Source organism: Triplophysa dalaica, chromosome 22 (genome assembly GCF_015846415.1).
Source record: "Triplophysa dalaica isolate WHDGS20190420 chromosome 22, ASM1584641v1, whole genome shotgun sequence".
NCBI classification, from domain to species: domain Eukaryota; kingdom Metazoa; phylum Chordata; class Actinopteri; order Cypriniformes; family Nemacheilidae; genus Triplophysa; species Triplophysa dalaica.
Genome location: NC_079563.1, coordinates 5,912,864 through 5,921,783, shown reverse-complemented (window position 1 = coordinate 5,921,783; position 8,920 = coordinate 5,912,864). Strand labels below are relative to the sequence as shown.

Sequence of the window (8,920 nt, the reverse complement as noted above, 5' to 3'; positions counted from 1 at the left end):
CGGCGGCATTCTTGACAGAATATAATAACAATGACTTATTTTATAATATATATATATATTTTTTTAATGAAAGCACAGTGCCAATTTTTGCATATTACAGTAAATATCTTTTTCTTCTACGTTTTCGCTCCAGAAGACGTATATTAGGCCACTAGAAATGTCTGTGTTGCTTTATATTGGCTAAAATCATAAAAGTCCTAAATCAGAAACGCTATGAAAGTGAGTAAATTATATCTTCAATTAAAAAAAATATAATGATCTATTTTATTTATCATTCAAATAGCATTGAAAACAAATATGAAAACTCGTGTCTAGATCACAGTAAGTACACGTACTGAAACTAAGGTGTCCACAAATAAGAAAGCAGTAAAGTTTACTCATTTTAAAGTTAGTTCTCACTTTTTTCAAGTCCGGCCCATAATAAAAAGTAAGCGTGCAGTGTGCTGCTCGCTACGAAGTGCACTAGCATTCTGTGGAAGTGCCGTGGTGCGGGGCGCATGCGCAGTGCGAGCGGGGTTTGGTTTGTGTACAGCAGCAGTGCTGTTGGTGGCTAATGTTGAGCGCTGTTATGTCAAGCATCTCTGGAATTAAAAGCCTTTGCGGAAACAGGTAGGATGCGTGTCATTGCTGCACATCTCAGTGTATTTATTTCGTGTACACGTCTGTTGCGCGATTCACTAGTTTAAACGTTGTTTAAGAAAAATACGACACAATAACATTTAGACTTGGATGTGAGGCTAACATGCTATAGTATATTAGCCCGTTAAAGGCCGCTGATCTGCTTCAATGCATGACACAAATCCAGCATAAAACCGACGGAAAACATGTTCTTTTGAGCGGTTTTTTTTACCATTCAAAGAACAAAAGCAAACCAGCAATCTCTAACGTTACAAGACTATCAGAAATCCTTAAAAGCAGGAATTTGTTTCTTTATCTTTCCTGGTTGACATTGTTCATGCATTATCTGGAATATGCGCAGATCTGCAAACAATCCGCAGATCTCTTTGTTGCAACGTTATTCATGAGCCATACATTCTCATTGTTTTGTAAAGTGTTGTAATGACATGTCAGTGTGATGGTAGTAACACGACATAATTCCTGCCTGCCTGTTAACTTACTGCCTGCAGTGAACTTTAGCTTTCATCAGTGAAATTCACTCTTGACATCAGATGGCAACACGAAAATCTTGTTGTCGTCGTTGGAGAGAATGAAAACCTTTTGATCAGAGACTGGTACATTTATCTGGTTTATTCTGCGTTTTAAAAAGTTACCTGTCTATTGTAGTTCAAGTGACGTCATGTTCTGGACGCGGAGCAAACAAGAGTGGGCTGTGACGTCACGCACGTCTATTTTCGTTGAAGGTTGTGAGCACTCATGACGTAATGCTGGTCTTTTATTGCTTAGGTAATTCTGTACTGTTGATCAGATGGAAGAATTGAGTTTGAATGACAAGATGAGAGTGATTAAAAGACATTTCTTGTATTTTCGGTGAACGGAGCTCATTCGTGTCCATTGCTCATAGGATGTAAAACAAGTTGTAAGTTACACTGTGCTGTTACCCGTCATTTAAAACGGACAGTGTGGGATTAAATAACCAATGGGCATACATCCGTATACATCTCTCTCAATGAACAAAGTAGGTTATACTGTAATTCCCTATGTGCTTGTTTTCTTCAATAATAAACATGCCCCTCTGTGGATGTTATGTTGCCTAGGCAGCAGCAGCGAGTTGTTCAAGGGTCCATTTCTTTATCTGTCTGTCAGCAGTACTGTTTCCATTAAACATGTGCTTGTGTTGGACATCAGGTAGATGAATGAGCTCTGAAAATGATCAACGGACGGTGTGAGTTTAGCAATTCCTGTTGTTCGCTCATGAGCGGAGTAAGAGTTTGGAATAGGAGAAAGTGGCCCTTTGGTCAACCATGTGTTTGATGGCACAATGACAGATGCTTCAGGTCTCCTGGGTATGTGAGACAGCTGGACCATGTGCAGCCGCACCCTGATACAATATCAGTCACCGTAGTCCACATGCTTGTTTCGGACATTTGAACTTCCTATTAAAAAACCAACGATTGTAAAATTTGATAGATTGCATCACGATGTTAGGAAGCCCATTATCTTTAAAGGTATAATTCGGACCAAAATGCGTCCAAAATTTTGATTGATGAACAACACTCATATTATCTTCATAAAATGGTTCGTTATCACTCATTTGCCAGTTTGGTATGTGTGTCTGTGTGTCCTGTACAGATTTGTTGTGTTGCCAGATACTTATACACTGTTGGTCATTGCAGTTTTGAGGTTTCCATAGAAATTTGAAAGAGATATTCACTACAAGGTCGCTCATTTTGGATCAGTAGCTGTTGTGTTTCCTTGTGTAAACACCACCAGCCCCTCCCATTTAGTTTTTCCCGAGTGCATGTTAACAAATGCTTATTTGCCTGGCTGGAGAGGATTACAATATTGTTAAAGCTTTCACGCATACCTGCATATCACACACTGAGCACATTACTAGATTGTTGGTCTTTCTCACCCATTCCTCCTTAAGCAGCTCATTCGACTCATCTGTTTATAGAGAGATTGTGGATTTGTGCATAATAGCGCATGCAGAGACCTATAGTTCATGTGACGTGACAGATCCAGCTTCCTGGTTCTTCACACAAGGAGTTTTTATTGTTGACACTAACCACATTTGCCATTTTAACGATCTGTTAAGCATTAAACAATGTAAAATAATGAGAATTAAGTTTTGAAGTAAAGGGGCACCAAGTTACAACTAACTCACTACTAAATATGTTTGTGGTGCACCAATAAATAGGGCTGGGACGATATATCGTGCAATACTTATGCAGGGCTCTAGACTAATTTTTTCCATTGTTCGCACTCACTTTCACAGTTGGTCGCACCAACTTACTATGTGGTCGCACCAACATACAATTTGGACGCATCCTTTTTATTGTATTGTTAGTACCTTGCATAATGACCTCGGTTGATGAATCGTTCTGTTAATTTGTCACTCCTTCTTTTAAAATAGTCAAATAGTCGGCTATAGACGACTTCATAGAAGCGCTTTAGCACTTGCCAGCCCAATAAATCCAAAATAAATGCAAAGAAACGTTGTATTTGTTATTTTATACAGTTATTATTATTCACTTTCATATTCAAGTTATATATTGGCTATGAAATGATCTGACTCAAATTTTACCCGTCACTCTTCACAATCCTCCTTTATTGTCGATTGTCGACACTATAACTATAGTTCCTTCTCTGACGCAAGGTCTAAAGTAGCAGGCTAGGAATGACCCGTGATGTTAGCAAATGCTGATTGGCCGAACTTTTGTTTGTTTGTTTGTTTGTCGTTGTTCGACGGACGCGCTTAAATGACGTTGCTGTCGACCGGCTTACTTCACTTTTTGCCGGTGCGAATGTGTTCATGATCAACAGCCCTCTTTACTTGTTCCGGAACTTTGTTCCTGAACTTATCCGGTCGGGAAGCGCCTAAAGACAACAAATATACAAATTATAAAAAATAAACAACTTGTTGATAACGTTAACAACAAGACCAAATATCTGTGTAATACCTTAGAAATGGCCCAAATGTACATCTTTTGGAAAAAGGTTGTTTTAACCCCTGCAGTCTTCCCCTTTAGCACTGACCCTGTTTAACATCTTGTTTAATATCGGTTCTTTGAAAAGTCATGTTTTGCAGCCTCAGTCCACCCGCCTCTTTCTTTTGTCTCATACTGTCTGCTTGTTTTTCTGTCTCTCTCTGTCTGCTTTAGTCCAATTGTGATTTTCTTTCCATCTCTTACCCTTTCTCTCCTCTTTCTCTTCCTATCCTCCTTTTCCGCTTTGCTTTTCCCCAAGAGAGTGTGAAACATCATCTTGTGTTTCACATCCCATTTGGCCTTAACGTCCTAGGGCAGAGAGAGATGATCTGACAAAGCGGCCATTATAACGGCACAGGAGCCGGGCAACAGAGCGGCAGTGTGAGACAGCATCCTACTGCATGTCTATTCTTCACAAATCCGATCTTTCTGTGTGTGAAACCACTTCTCTGTCTATACCAGCTGCACAATAGACACAACTCATTGTAGGCGCTCTTTGAAGCTTGTGCGTTGCTGGTTTCTAGTCATTGCTCTCCAGGGTGTATCACCGAGCCTTGTCTCCATTAGGGCAGAGCACAATATGCCCAGTCAGGAAAACCAAAGCTCATTCACACAGGAACAACCTGCCATTCAATATCTCTGGCTGTATCCCTGAAGCTTGAACCATTTGACCTATCATTCAACTCACATCTCTAAAACAACCTGCTAGTGTTTGTCTTATTGTTGTTTTGTAGTATGACTAAATGGCTGAAGGTCTGGTCCCCACTGGCCAAGAACAACCTACTTTAACATGAAGAGAATGTCTAAAGGTCTTTGCACATGCAGTCCGAAATTTTCGTATGCATATTTTGGAATTTGGAGCACGTTTTTACGGTGTCTTTGAATTGTAAAAACGCCTCTCAAAATGCTCGTAACATAAGTGAAAAACGCAGAAAATCTAACTTTTTTATGACGGACAAAAATATCGGAGGCAGTGTGTAAATGTGATTTACACAACTTTAGGTTGTGTTTTTCTTTTTTATAAATGACTCAATCTGCAATGGCCTTTAGTCTAGCTGTCAAATAAAGCAATTAACCACAGTTTTAAGATTTAAGTCTTAAAGAAAACATAGCCTTAATATTCTTAATAGCCAGCAGAACTGTGTATTTACAGGAGTCATATGACACTGCTAAAACTAATATTATCGTTTGTTTTAGGTGTAATGCAATGTGTTTACAAGATTTAAGGTTAAAAAACGCTGCTTGTTTGCCCCACAGATCTTTATCAAAGGTCATGGCTCTGTAAAGCAAGGTGTGCTATGATTGGCAAGTTAACCAGTGCGTAGTGATTGGTCGAAAAATGCAAGCGTGTGAGGGAAATGTAACTCCTCTTACCATATTTGGAACATCAGGTTCCAAAGCAATTGTACTTACTTCCGTATACATTAGGACATAGATTTGTGGGGGTGTGGTTACACGAGGCGTTTCAGGCAGGTCTGGGTGAGCATTCGCTTTCAGATAGAATGGATCTTTTTTCCGAAAGTTAAATTTGAGCAATTTTACGTTTCTAATACATGCATGGGCAACTTCTAACACACCAAAGACACAGAAATCACGTGTTCGAAAACATATGATCCCATTAAAAAAGTTTTAATTTTGAAAAAGGGCTGTTCATCGATAATTTGCAATTAATCGCATCCAGAATACAAGTTTGTGTTAACATAATTAATGTCTATGCACTATGCATATTTTTTATTTTATTTAAAAGACATACATGTATATATTTAGGAAATATTTGCATGTAGATATTTATATATAATTTAAATAATATATACATATTTATTCATTTTTATATTTTCTTAAATATGTGTGTGTGTGTTTGTTTTCAAATACTAAATGATTAAGTGCACAGACATATATCATCATCAACACAAACTTTTATTTTGGGTACGATTAATTGCGATTAATTCGTTGAACACCCCTTTTCTGAAAATGTATCTCCTGCGACCACGATTTACTTAATGAAAGTGTTGGAACTTGAAAACTTTATATGTGTCCCGTAACAAACTTGCATATTTAAAACCTATTAGTATTTTTTATCCATTTTTCATTAAACTTTTCAGTTTTAATAATACATGTAGCGATAGACATCAAAATCACTGTCAAAAGTGTCCCAATTTACCAGCTACCAACTCCACGACTTCACTGATCTTGTTGAGGTGTTTTCTGGGATTGTCTTATCTGTGAAGGATGATGGTGGCAAAATGTTACTGTTTGGATTCTTTGCATTAGAGGTGTGTCTATTGTGTTATGCCTTCCTAGATGGGTGTCTTGACGGAATGAATATATGTAATATTGTTCATTTGAGACTCGGATCATCTGAAAATATAAAGTTGTACTGGACTGGTGATTCCCAGTAGTGCTGAATGTCTTTTCAGTTTCTCTTTAGTTAGCAGAAGTTTGTTTTGATGATTAATCAGCAGACTTAAAATTAAATATGCAAAACCAGAAGCGTTGCAGGTTCTGTGACATGTAAATGTAAAGGCAGTGCAGGGCTGTACACATGCTCAGGAAAAAATCTTCCAGTGTAGCAAATTTGCAATTGTAGTATGCGAGACAGTTTTGTACTTGATATAGACAGAGGTGCTTGTTTGTTTGTCATTTAAATCAATGGTGCACCGCTATTTTAGTTGTTTTTGCGTTTACAACTTGTTTTCCTGCTGCACGGTGTCCATGTTTAAAGCCCTGTGATTTCTCCAATGTGGAAACTGGGAAGGAATAGTGGAGTTGCGATCTGATTTTTAAACATGGACAGTTTAACGAATTACTACACGCATGTGGTGCTCGTGCATTTGTCTGCATCTCACTTTATAAGTAGATGATCACATGAACTCCATCTCCAGAGCTGATCTGAGAGTTTATTTCATAAGCTTTTTTTAAGCATTTCACTGTTTGAATAAAGATATCATCAACCACCCTCTCTTTGCGACAACCTGTCCAAATTTAAAGTCTTGTTAACTTTAACATCCAGATTAAAAACACTGTGTAACGTTGTAAATTTAGGATTCTAGTTGTAGACTAATAAACTAAATAAACAACACTAGAGTATACTTATTCTTATTTACTAAACTAATATTTACTATTGTAAGGTTCAAAAACACAAATGTACCTGCAAAAGGAGGAATTTTAACTGCAGTTTACCATAGTAAATAATATATAAGTATACTACAGTATGTGGAAAAATATGATTATTGAAAAGTATAAAAATGCAAAACACAGAACTCAGGAAAATTAAAACAGAAAAAGGAACTTTGGAAATACTAAATTATATGGCCCAAATTTACCCAACTGTAACATAAATGTCCTCCCTCATAAATATTTTTTACGTGCATATTTTTTACTAATATAACAGACGTTGTATACTTGTACTACAACTGTTTGGCCTGTGCTACAAAACTTTTAACCTCTGTAGCGCCATAACTGCTACGTACAAAGAAGTTATCGCACAGCCCTACAGTGGCAGGGTTATAACTAATGTATAATGTATAACTATTCTCTTATTGTTCTTAACATATCAGCAGTTTAGCGAGCCAAAGCCTGGGTCACAAGTCTTTCAGTTTGCTTAGCTTATCTGGAACACGCAAATTTATATAATGTCAATATTTGAAATTGCTTGTGGTGAAAATCTAGACTTGTTTTTGCTGTGGGTTTTTGTTTCGAACTAATCTTCCTACAGTATAATGGGTCCTATAACGTAAAAGCGTAAACAATATTAAACTCTATTAAACTAATAATTAACTCCTCAACGCTATGAAAAACATATGCTACTGTTAAAGTAATAGGTCGCCCAAAAATAAAAATCCTTCCATCATTTACTCACCCAGAAGTTTTTCAAACCTGAATAAATTTTGTTGTTTTTCTCACAGACACAAAGAAAGATATTCTGAAGAAGATTTGTAACCTTACAGTTCTAAGGCACTATTGACTACCATGGTAGGATGAAAATCGAATATAGTAGTCAATGGTGCCCCATAACTGATTGGTATTCGCATTAAACATACTTCAAAATATCTTCTTTTGTGTTCAGCAGAGCAATGAAATTTATAAAGCTTTTTACACACCTTCAGTGTGAGTAAATATAAATAGTGACATCATTTTAATTTGTGGCTGAACCATCCCTTTAAGTACTCACGCATGCCTTGAGACTGCACATGTTATGTATGTATGTATGTAGCGTCACCAATTTTACAAATGAGTGTTTTGTATTTCAAAAACTTGCACTTTAAAACCTGCTTTCAAAAGGTTGTGTTTTCAAGCCCTCTAAAATAAAAAGTTTTCAGTTTTTTTATTTTTCTTTGCAGGTTCAGGTTTTCATGTCTGAACCTGTATTTTATGCTCCCATTGTTTACCTCCCATAGTCAAATATAGTTGATGTTCTGCCAAAATCTCCCTTGTAAGGTGATGAAAATGTGAGAACCACCAACTAGGGCTGTCAGGATTATGAAATTTGGCTATCGTTTAATTGTCTAATAAATCATGGCGATTATAGCGGTTAATTGTCTTTTTTGGGGCTTTGACGATTAATTGTCTGTTTAATGGCTTTGGCATATAATTCTCATAATTGTTTTGTTTGTTCATGAAATCATTTTCACACATTGTTGTCATTATTTAAGTTAATCTTTTGCAAGTTGTCTCTGGCAGTAAATATAAATACACTTAATACATATTTAGCTCATGTTGGGGTCATATTAGTACTGGACCAAATGTCTTTAGTAGCTGCAAAAAAGGCAATTCCTTTCAAAACCTGGGGAATAGCATCCTTCACATTCCTGTATAAATTTGGAATTGCTGTTTTGGAAATATATGTTTTTTTTCTTGCAGTTCATACTGCTTATCGAAGTTTTGCAGCATTTCTTTAAATACTGCGTTTCCACCGTAATGAATTGCTACATTTCCTTTGCAAAATATCGCATTATACTGTCAGTTATGGAGCGCCATCTGATACTTTCTCGTTTAAACTTAGTTGTTCGGTCAAAAGCCTGCGTTATTGGCAATTGACGAAAAAGTATGCAAATTCAGTGGGGTGATGTGACTTCGGGTGAGACTGTAAGTTTGTGGTGTAAACGTTTCTCTCTTTCACAAACAACATATTGCCGTATCAATGTCTTTCAGTTGTCCTTTTCGCCTGGTTTTGAAACCAAAATATTTCCACATCGTTGCCGTCGTATTCGGCTTTGAAACTGGATCCATTTTAAAGGTGGATAATGACCACTCGGAGTCAGATGATACCCGTAACCAAAATCAACAGAGCACTGTTTTGCACGCAGAGGACA

General features: G+C 37.0%; 1 protein-coding gene across 2 annotated transcripts in view; it reads left to right on the top strand.

Annotated features, from left to right (window-relative positions):
- Nucleotides 1-489: 489 nt before the first annotated feature.
- Nucleotides 490-8,920, top strand: part of LOC130411374 (rab GTPase-activating protein 1) — a 78,138-nt gene continuing 69,707 nt past the window's right edge. For both annotated transcript variants that reach the window (XM_056735968.1, XM_056735967.1), the window contains exon 1: nucleotides 490-609. The gene's annotated coding sequence lies outside the window, so the exon portion shown is untranslated. The remainder of the gene's footprint in view (nucleotides 610-8,920) is intronic.